Source organism: Perognathus longimembris, chromosome 11, assembly GCF_023159225.1.
Source record: "Perognathus longimembris pacificus isolate PPM17 chromosome 11, ASM2315922v1, whole genome shotgun sequence".
Classification (NCBI taxonomy): domain Eukaryota; kingdom Metazoa; phylum Chordata; class Mammalia; order Rodentia; family Heteromyidae; genus Perognathus; species Perognathus longimembris.
The window spans coordinates 15689367-15700759 of record NC_063171.1 but is presented as its reverse complement, the minus strand read 5'-3'; positions in this window follow the sequence as shown (position 1 = coordinate 15700759).

The window sequence follows — 11393 nt, the reverse complement described above, 5'->3', positions numbered from 1 at the left end:
CTTCTTCTTCTTCTTCTTCTTCTTCTTCTTCTTCTTCTTCTTCTTCTTCTTGCTTGTACCTTGTGTTCTGCCTCATCCCAGGCCCTTGACAATGAAGTAAGGTGATCATGGAATAAAACTTCTGAAAGAATAACCCAATGAAAATCTTTCTTCCCTTCAATTGTTATCTCAGGCATTTTTCTCCCAGCAAGGATAAACTGCCTAACTTAACATTATTGTATTAGTCTTTCAGTGAAGACAAACAAAACAACAAAAAAATTAGAAATTTTATATAATTTATAGGCTTAATGCTGAACATAATGAGGTCAGCAAATATAGTTCCTCTTGAGGTCTCTCTCCTTGCAGAAAAATAAAACAGAACACCTCATTGCACATCATTATATGGCCTTTCTCTTGGAATGATCATATGTAGTGGTTCTTGCTCTTCTTAGAAATATTGTAGTTGGGTTGGAGTTTAGTTTCCACAATTCTAACCTTATTTAAATTTAAACAATTCTCTAAATGTCCTCTCTCGACCTAGAGTCCTATTAAGAATGATAGCTTCAAAATACACATTTTTTTAAGATACAATTCAATCCATAAACTTATTTTCCTTGTAATGTTTAATATTTCTTCCAAAAAGGAATTTCTTTGTAAACATTTTAGTAGAAATTAAATACTGAAAATAAGAGTTACTGAAAATAGTAAGACTAGAGTTCAAAAGATAATCAGAAAGTAAATTCACTGGTATAACCAATACCCAGCTCAAGAAAGAATCCCAATCAATACAATGGAAGTCCCTTATGTCTGCCTCAAATCACAGTACATCCATTCTAATCTCAATACTAAATAAAGTAATCATGGTATTGTGCAGTACTTTGAACTTGGATTCTTCGTTTTTCTTTTGTGAATAAGGTTTTAGTCTATCATTAATCTACAAGATTAATCTTATATTAACAATCTTCCTACCTTGATCTCATGAGTTTTGGTTCAGGATTTTAGATGTGAGCCACCATGTGCTTAGATTATCTTGCCAAAAATTGTTATGAAATTTATCCATGATATTACATGAAGTCATATTTAATTCATATTCATACTACATCATATATTATTTGTATATTAAAACACTTATTTATGTATTATTAAGGAACTTTGGGGATATCTATATTCTGAGTTTACTAAAATAGTTCTGTTATAAAATTTGTGAATATATTGTGATGAGTTTTTTCATGAATCACTATTGTATGTAGTCTTCAGATGAAACTGTTGGATCAAAAGTATTTCATTAGCCAAGTACCAGTGACTCAGGCCTGTAGTCATAGATACTCATTACGCTGACATCTGAGGATTGCCCTTCTAAGTCATCCTAGTCAGGAAAGTCCACTTAATTAAGTCCACTTAATCACACACACACACACACACACACACACACACACACACATACACACACACACACAAATTGGAATTGAATCTGTGGCTCAAGTGGTAAAACCCCAGCCTTGGAATGGGAAAACAAACAAATATGTGGAAAAATTCCCAGGCCTTGGTATCAGCATGAAAAGAAATGTTTGTGTCTGACCAATGTATTGGATGATTAAAAAATCTCAAAGTGTTTGTATAAATTTAAGCTCTCAAAAGCCTTGTATCAGGGCTGTACTAGGCTTACATCTTCAATAATTTGGGTCCAGCCTGGGACTATTCAGGTGGGCATAGAGTGGAATTTCTTTTTCCATTCAAATACCCCAATGGTTAATAATTAGTTTGAGTTATTTATTCACTTTATTTGTCCATTTGGAAAGTATGCAAATTTTAAGTAGTTAAACTGTACCTATTTATTACTTTACAAACCCTAATTAGAAAATTATCTCAGTTGAAGATTATATTTTAAAAATTCACATGTGCTAGGTTCTTTATTTTTGTGATTTAATACTTTGATCCTAAATATTGATCCTATTGTAATTTATATTTTGCCAGGATGAATTGAGTTTTTATTTCAAATTTGCTCACACTAACTTAGTCTTTTCATCCATAGATAAAACTTCGACTTGAGGTTTGTGTTGATTTGTCATTGTCTAATTATACCATTTGTAGAAAGCTACTATGTATATGTGCACATAAATGTTATTTTATTTTTCTTGTTCTTTAATGTTAATTTTAGGTCAACTTGATTGGGCTAAGGGATTCCCAGATAGCCGTCAAAATTTTTTTCGAGTATTGAATAACAGATGAATAAGTATATTGAAATAGAATGATTCTCCTCAATGAGAATATGTATTACCTAAACTATTGAGAGCATTGCTAAACCATAGGTATAGAAAGAATGTTTACATTCTCTTTTCTGTAGTGGAGGCAATCTATCTCCTCCTGTCCTCTGACAGTGAAGCCCCTGTTCCACAGGTTTTTGGATATGCATAATATTTAGATAATTGATTCTGTTGGTTCTCAAACTTTCCGGCTTGACCTGGAGCCATGCCCCTGATTTGGTATCTGGCTGTCATGTACGAGATTGAGGGATTTCTCAGCTTCAATCATCATAGAAGCGAATCTCTTATAGTAACTACATTTCCACCTATCATTTTATGCCCTAGGGATTCTGTTCTCTAATGAACTCTAACATAAGTATAGGTGCTATTCATAGTACTGTGGAGTCCTGAGACTTTAGACGGTAATTAAACATTTCATTTTGATTGCTCTTCTCATCTATTCAGGAGAGAGCAGAAGAAAGATGTTCTGGAAGTGAAATTCTCTAAGGCCTCTCTATCACATATCAGATATTGAGCTGCTTCTCTAACACTTAAAAAGACTGCATTATTTTTAATTATTTTGATCTTTATCCTCATATTATTTTTGTCTAAATGGAGTCCCATAGTAAAGTAATAAATTATATCTCAAAAGACTATATATGCACTATATTAGTTTCATAAATTTATCTAGCAGTTTACATTACATATTTTAGAAAGAGAATGAAATAATTATTAATAAAATCATCTAGGAAGTAATATGTTTAGTTATTTAAACACCATATTACGTACTAGAACTAGGTATATTTTGATGCTGTAGTGACTGCAACATAGTAGGGCCAAAAAATGTTTTGAATGAATGAATTAACTGAGCTCATAGTGGGAAGTATGTTCATAATTCCACCAAAAATGCCACCCACTTAGTTCATATTTATTTGTGTGTTTGTTGCATTATAGAAACTTGAACTATGAAGACAAAAAAAAAAAGAATAGTGCCAAAACACATCAGCTAAAGCCAAAATTTCAATTAGAATTCTTGGAATTGAATCAACACTTTAAATATATTCTTAGAATAGCTAGCTAGTAATGTTGGGACCAAACTAAAATCAACATTATAAAGAAAATCTCATGGGATACTTCAACAGAGTCCTTTTGACACTCATTCCTGTAATTTACCTTTTCAAGGACAAATAATTATGTTCAACACAGATCTGATATTAGATCTTGTATTAGAACTAAGGAAGTGAAAAGGAATATCAAAATTGAGAGACACAGGATAAAAAGACAAATGACTCCAAAAGCAATACTTACAAAGACCATTTGGTGTAAACCAACTGAACATCTCATGGGGAGAGAGGAAAAGGGGAAGGGAGAGGGGGTAAATGAGGAAGGAGGTAACAAATTGTACAAGAAATGTGCCCACTGTCGTACGTATGAACTGTAACCCCTCTGTACATCACTTTGAAAATAAATAATTACTAAAAAAAGAAATTTAAATACAGCAAAAAAAGAAATATGGAGCAAAAACTGTTTAATATTTCCCAAGAAGAATAAACAAGCTTAAATCAACTACACTAGATGAAAGGCTGAATTGTCTTTATATTTCTTGGACTTAAAAATTTGTGTTACAGGAACATTTTCTTTTGATTATTTTGGCTTTGAATTCCTCACACTTTTCTGCTTCCTTATAGGCCTTGCAAATTTCTGTTGAAACATGGACATATGAATCTGCTATTGAGAATCTAGAAATTGTATTATTTTCTTTGCTTGAGGTTTGTGTGCTTTGCTACTGAATGCTTATTACTTTTGTTTTTTGGTATTTGTAGGCCTCCTACATGAAGAACAGCATGAAGTATTAACCTAAGTTTTTCTCTCAATTTACATATTTCCTTTGGCATGGATGCTTACTTTATAATAGTCCATATATTATATATGCACAAATATGTATACATATATGTTGTTGTACATATACATACACACATACTGATAGATGGATAGGTAGATAGGTAGGAAGATAGATATAGATATATCCCAGTATTTAATGCCTGTTACCAAAGATAAAAAGAGGGAGAAAGATTGCTGTATTGACCTTTACATTCCTGAGAAGCCACATAATGCTTTTCTCTTGTGCCTCTGTGTTTTTCTCTTGTGCTCTGATTCAAAGCATCAATAAACAATCACAGTGGAGATCTCTGATGGATAGAAGAATTGTGTTTTCCCATCCTAGAATCTGTGAGTTGTGCACAAGTTCTCTGGGAATAAAAGTGTAAACCTTTCTGACACAGAGATGGAGGTGGTGAATGAGTAGCTGCCACTATAATGGGAATAAAACTCCCCAACACTGGCTGAAATTCAACCCCTAAGCCTTCCTTCCAAAGCTTAATTTTTTCATTGTACTCTAGGATTCAAAAATAGTTAACATTAAACTATTTCTGTATGATTATTTTCTAAGTTGGGGAAATGTATTCTAGACGTGTCCAATTCCATCACCTTCCTAGAATCCCTTCAGTAAATATTGTCTATAAGTTCACAGATGTTTCTAAATTACATTTTGGAAAATTGCTACTACCTGCAACCCTCCTCCATTTAAAATAGAAACTTTTTGAATTCCCTTGTTTTATGTAATTTGAATGAAGTGTATTAGGACATATTACTTAAACTGTGTTATAGGCTCTTCATGTTTTCAGATCAAAATTTATATCTAAATAATTTCTTATAGAGAATAAATGAGAAAATATAGTAGTATTTATAATACATGCAATGTGCTGAATTCTTCCTCTGTGATCAGGCACTTTGCTCAAATATTTTCATATATTATTTGTTTTTCCCTTTCATACTGCATGAGTTTAACAATAGATTCTTCTTTTTTTATAAAGCCTGTGTTCAAAAATATGAAGCAGTAAACTTGGATAAAACAAGATATTTTTCTCCCTAAGGTCTTTTTAGAAGCACATTCAGTAAATCAAAGAACCTCAAAGAACCAGATTGCTTTTCCAAAGGAGAGAAAAAAAGAGAAATGAAAAAAAAAAAAACAAACCAGAAAGAAGTTAGCATAGCATAAACTGAGTTCTAGAGACCACAGATATCTGCTACAGCTAAGGAAAAGTGAGAAGCCAAACTCCAGGTTCCTTTATATGAAACTTATCATTGTCACCAAAGTGTGATGATTTTCTGATTATAAAGTATCACTTGGTCATATGAGAAGCGCATATACACTGTAGAAATAATAATTCTCACTCACAATGTTTTGAATAAGGAGGCTGCTTCTAAGTAACTTCTCACAGCCATCCTGGTGTCCTGCTTGGTGGAAGGGACTTTCCATCCAGTGCTGAAAAGCCTAGCGGTAAGAGCGGCCATTCTTTGAATTACAGATGTCATGTTGTTTAGTTTAGGAAAGCTGCTATATTGAATGTTGGCCTTCAGTTTCCCTTAAATGATTTGATTCACTAGCCTCGGTATGACCTCAGTATCGTATCTCCCAATATGGGAAATTAGAGGCACCCCATATGGAAAGCCTAAGCTGACCCCTGAACTACTTCCATAGATGGAAAGTTCTACTGGTACCAGAGCTACTTCCCTATATGGTCCAGTCTGCTTTTGTTGGGGATGGGCCTCTACCCAAAGCATGTGCCTTTTGTCTTTAAAAGCTTTGTTCAAGTTGTGCAGTGGGTTGAAGGTCTTTGAGACAGTTGTCCACCTACTTATTCCAGGTCTCTCATAAAGACTCCCAATTCAACTGCTCAGAATGTGGCTTCTCTGTTTTCTTGTGACTCATTTCCCATAGAGCACTTTAAAATTTGTAAAATATTCAAAGGCTCTTTAAGATGTGAACTGTACTATAAAATATTTAACAAACTTACAGTTACATGTACACATACACTCATACATACATGGAGATAATATTCATTATTCTCACTTAGGGTGATAAACAGAATCTGCAGTTAGGATCAGATATAACGTTTAACAGCTCTAAACAAAAAGAAGTGAAAGACCTCTTTGTTGAGAACTTTAAAAGCTTCAAAAACAAAATTAAGTCAGAACTAAGGAAATGGAAAAAACCTTCTATGCTCCTGGATTGGGAGGATTAATATAATCAAAATGGCAATATTGCCAAAGGCAATCTACAAATTCAATGCAATACCCATTAATATCCCAACACCAATTTTTAATGAAATAGAGGAAGCAAGGCAGAAATTCATATGGAACAATAAAAGACCTAGAATAGCAAAAACAATCCTAAGCAGAAAGAACAGTGCTGGAGGAATTACAATACCCAACTTGAAGCTGTATTATAAAGCTATAGTAATAAAAATAGCTTGCTATTGGCACTGGAACAGGCCTGAAGACCAATGGAACAGAATTGAAGACCCAGAAATGAACCCACAGAACTACACCTACTTAATCTTTGATAAAGGAGCTAACAATAGTTTGGAAGAAAGATAAACTCTTTAACAAAAAACTGGCTCAACACATGCAACAAACTAAAACTAGATCCTTATATATCACCCTGCACCAAAATCAATTACAAATGGATTAAAGACCTCAAAATCAAAACAGACATCCTGAAAACACTAAAGGAAGGAGTGGGAGAAACACTTGGGCTCCTTGGCGCAGGACGGAACTTCCTTAACAAAGACCCAGAAAGGCTACAAATCAAAGAAAGGTGGGACAAATGGGACTGCCTCAAACTGCAGAGCTTCTGTAGGGCAAAGGACATAGCTCACAAGATAAACAGAAAGCTTACAGACTGGGAGAAGATCTTTACCGGCCTTCAATGGACAAAGGCCTCATATCTAAAATATATGCAGAACTAAAAAAATTACCTTCCTACAAAACAAAACCGCAAAGAACCAATAGCCCCCTCATCAAGTGGCCTAACGACTTACAAAGAGACTTCTCTGATGAGGCAATGAGAATGGCCAAGAGATATATGAAAAAGTGCTCTACATCACTGACCATAAAAGAAATGCAAATCAAAACAACATTGAGATTCCATCTCATCCCAGTAAGAATGTCATATATCAAGAAAACTAACAATAACAATTGTTGGAGGGGATGTGGCCAAAAGGGAACCCTACTTCATTGTTGGTGGGAATGTAAACTGGTTCAGTCACTCTGGCAAGCAGTATGGAGATTCCTCAGAAGGCTAAATATAGAACTCCCCTATGACCCAGCAGCCCCACTTTTGGGTATCTGTCCAAAAGACCAAAAACAAAATCACAGTAAAGCCACCAGCATAACAATGTTCATCGCAGCACAATTTGTCATAGCTAGAATCTGGAACCTACCCAGATGCCTCTCAGTAGACGAATGGATCAGGAAATTGTGGTACATATACACAATGGAATTTTATGCCTCTATCAGAAAGAATGACATTGCCCCATTTATAAGGAAATGGAAGGGCTTGGAAAAAATTATACTAAGTGAAGTGAGCCAGACCCAAAGAAACATGGACTCTATGGTCTCCCTTATTGGGAATAATTAGTACAGGTTTAGGCAAGTCATAGCAGAGGATCACAAGAGCCCAATAGCTATACCCTTATGAACACATAAGATGATGCTTAGTGAAATGAACTCCATGTTATGGAAACGATTGTTATATCACAGTTGTAACTACTTTCAACGTCCCATCTGTATCTGTAGCTTCTATTATTGATGATGTTCTTGTATCACCTTCCTATGGTTGTACCTACACTATCTCTGTAATCTTACCTGAGTATATTGAAAACCGTGTACACTGGTATTAGAACTAAGAAATTGAAAGGGAATACCAAAATTGAGAGACACAGGGTAAAAAAAGACAAACAACTACAAAAGCAATACTTGCAAAACTGTTTGGTGTAAGTGAACTTAACACCCCATGGGGGGAAAAGGAAAGGGGCAGGAGGGAGGGGAGTATGAGGGACAAGGTAACAAACAGTACAAGAAATGTATCCAATGCCTAACGTATGAAAATGTAGCCTCTCTGTACATAAGTTTGATAATAATAATTTGAAAAAATAACTTTTAACAGCTCTAAACAAAAGAGGAAATGTGCTGCACTGACCTGTGTGCTTTCATGTGGTTGTTAGTTTACATGATGGGTCCACTTAGTATCATTTAAAATGTTTCTGCGTCATTTATTCTTATACACAGGATCATAGAAAATTATTTTTTTTCCTTAGGAACTTCTTTGAACTTTTTCTATGGGAGTGATAAGAATACCCAAAATAACATTTATAACCCAACTTTTTCAATGATATATGTCTGATAATATTCTAACATACAAAGAAATATATAGCCTCAGAAATGATGTTGACAGGCACTACATATATAAAAATTTACCTTAGTAGAGTTTAAAATAAACTAATTACAATAGTCTGATTTATTAACAATATTTGGTATGGAATGTTGGAGGACTATTTTATCTGACATAAATTTCATTTCAAATATTGACTGAAGCCTTTAAAATTAACTTGAAAATAACCACTAAGCATCTCCATTTCCTGGAAGTGGACGAGTAAGAGATAACGGTTTATACTAAAGCAAGTTGCAACCATGGCTCCAAATTTTGCCTTGAGTCAAAAGCTTTTAAAACTTCAAAGAAGTTAAATCAGAATTCCATTTTCGCTACTTTTTTTGTTGTTGATCCCTCAGTGCTTTCAGATAATAAGCGAAGCGGGAGCTAGAGATGTTGAAATACTGTCAACCAGTTTTTCTCATTGAATTTCCAATCTGAACAGAAATCTCATAAAGAAACTGCTTTCACACTATCTCAAAAAAGTGCTGGGAGTTTAAATAGAATCCCCAAGTTTAGATTATTATTTAAAACAATCCCAAGGCCACATGAAGTTATCTATACAGTCATTTATCCATGTATTTTTATGGAACCAAAGCAATTGCTGTAAAGAATCTCCATAACTGCAAAATGTTACTAAATATTAACTTTATAATTCATAGTAATTTAGTTTAACTAGTAAAAATATTTATGAAATTTAATAAAGTTGGAATGTTGTGTAAAATGACAAGTTTCTCAATGTGCTTGATGCTTAACTAAAATGATTTATTTCTACAAAATTTAACTTAGAAACTTTTTGTTCTGTTACAACTTGTTTTGGTTTTTACAGTCCTGGGGCTTGAACTCAGGGCCTAAGCATTGTCCCTGGCTTATTTTTGCTTAAGGCTAGTACTCTACCACTTGAGCCACAGAGCCACTTGTGGATTTTTCTATATGTGGTGCTGAGGAATCGAATCCAGGGCTTCATTTATAGGAGGCAAGCACTTTTACCACTAGGCCATATTCCCAGCCCCTGAAACTACTTGTTTTGAATTTTAGCTTCTCGATCTAACAGTTTAGGCTTTCTGTATATTTAGAAATTCTTTTTGTCTCACAGACATTTTATGTGGGGGAAAGAAAGTTTATGAAATTGGTCTCCATTCCAGACATGGAAACACATGCCTCTGATCCCAACACACAAAAGAAGAAAGGAGACTGAGAGCTTCTTGCCAACCTGGATGATGAAGTAAGTTTCCCATCAATCTGGACTATATAGTGACACTCTCTTAAAATATAAGATAATATTGGCTTCTGTAATTAAAAATATTAGCATTCTGTAATTAAAAATAGTTGTTGTACAAAAAGGATTTTAAGTCAACCTATCAGTTTGTATGTACAATGCATCTTCATCAAAGTTCTAATTTTTCTCTCCCTTTTCTCTAATACCACCCTATGTTTTTAACATTTAACTATTATCCCTTATGAGATGTCAACATAAAATCTAGAAGTTTATGTTACATTTATGTTTTATATATTTCATGGCAAAAAGGAAACCTAAAGCAGAGCTTTCCAAAATGAAAGGATTATTGTTTAAATTTTTTAAATAATTTATAATATATGCATACAACTAAGAAATTTTCTAGAACATTCATTAGTCTGAAAACATTAAAGAGATATAGATGATCAAAAGGAAATAACAAATAAAAATCTAGGAGATCCAAATTTCAATAAGTTAGAATCAAAGGGACAAATCATAATAATGGCAACAATCATACATAGAATAACCTTGTTCTATCATTAAATGTAAGTCTTCATCTGATAAATTCTTCTGAGTGTTATATATAATAAACAAAAGTTGATCACATACCCAGGAAATCTTTCAGACATGTAATGCTGTGGAAAGGACAATTTTCAAAAAGAATGATAAATAATTCATAACTCCAACACTGCATTATTTTAATAGCTTACAAAGTGTTATTAAAATCATTGTAAACCCTCAGGAATGATACTGTACTAATGAACTTTTAAAGGAATTAAATTTAATTTGACTCCAAAATTTTATTGACAACACTAAATATTAGAATATACACTAGCATTTCTTACTGCTAATATTCTTGATAATGGCCATTGTAACTGTAGTGAGGAGGCATCTCACTGTTTTGATTTGTCTTTCTTTTATGACTAAAGATGATGAACATTTCTTCATGTGTCTATTTGTCATTCTTATATCTGCATCTGAAAAATCTCTCTTTAAGTCTTTATCCCATTTATTGATTGGGTTGTTGAGCTCTCAAGGGTATTTTTTTTGTGGGGGTGACTTTTTGAGCTCTAAGTATATTTTAGATATGTAGCCCTGGCCTAATATATAGTTGGTAAAGGTCTTCCATTTTGTGGGCTTCCTATATATCTTTTTAGCTATGTCCTTTGTCATGAAGAAGCTCTTCAGTTGGATGCATTTTCATTTATCTTGTCTTTCTTTGATTTGTGATTCAGGATCTTAGGATGTTTCAAGCCATGCATAGAAAGTCTAGTGTTCCTGCTACCGTTTTCTGTAATATTTTCAGAGTAGCTGACCCTACACTTAAGTCTTTTATCAATTTGGAATTGATTATGGTGCAGGGTGATATATGAGGACCCGATATTGCTATTGCATTGGTTTGTCTTTTATCCTTTGTCTCTCCATTTTGATATTCCCTTTCCCATCCCTAGTTTCAATACACATATATACAATATCCAAGATAGCAAAAATCATACTTAGTGATGTAAGACAGACCCAAAGAAACATAGACTGTATGGTTTCCCTCATCAGGAATAATTAGTACACGTCTATGATAATCCCAGAAGAAGACCACAGTAGCTCAATAGCTATGTACATATGAACATACAAGATGATGCTAAGAAAAATGAACTCCAAGTTA